The following is a 629-nucleotide window of genomic DNA, read 5'->3' as shown; positions in this document are numbered from 1 at the left end:
TTCATTCACCGATTTGTGGACTTTTTTTTTAGTGTCTTGAAAGGCGCATTTTAAATCAAATGCATTATTATTATTATTATCATCCAGGAGGGAAAAGACACTTTGGATAGTAGGGACTGCATCTCTGCCTGTCCTGGCCAGGAAACACTTTGCAACTGTGATCTCCTCTGGCAGTAGTTGGATATTGTAATGTGTGGCGATGGGTTGCAGCAATTCCACTGAGAGAAACTGGTCTGAGGCTGGATAACATGCCTGTATGCCTCTCATACGTTGTTCTCCAACTCATGAGAACCTGCTCTCAATTTCTTGCAGCATTCTGTCGAGGGCTGGATAGAACAGTCTCTGTCTCAGCTGATCTCCATGAGGTCTGAGCTTGTGCCACAAGATGACTCAACTACATACTCGTCCATCCTTTTCTGCTTCCTCCTTTGGCTGGTAGTATGTTCCTCAATCCCAAGGCCATTACATATGGCCTTTGTCCTGTCATACATGTCCACTGCCATCTCTGAGGTGCGATAACCTTTGAGTGTGTCCTGCACTGTGCTTTTAAATAGTACAGATAGGTATTGAAGATGTGCACTTTAACGCAGCAGCACCTGGAGCCATCCATACCCATATCCAGTGTCCAC

The sequence above is a fragment of the Notolepis coatsorum genome, assembly GCF_963971535.1.
Source record: "Notolepis coatsorum genome assembly, chromosome: 15".
NCBI lineage: Eukaryota > Metazoa > Chordata > Actinopteri > Aulopiformes > Paralepididae > Notolepis > Notolepis coatsorum.
Note: the sequence above shows the minus strand (reverse complement) of the source record.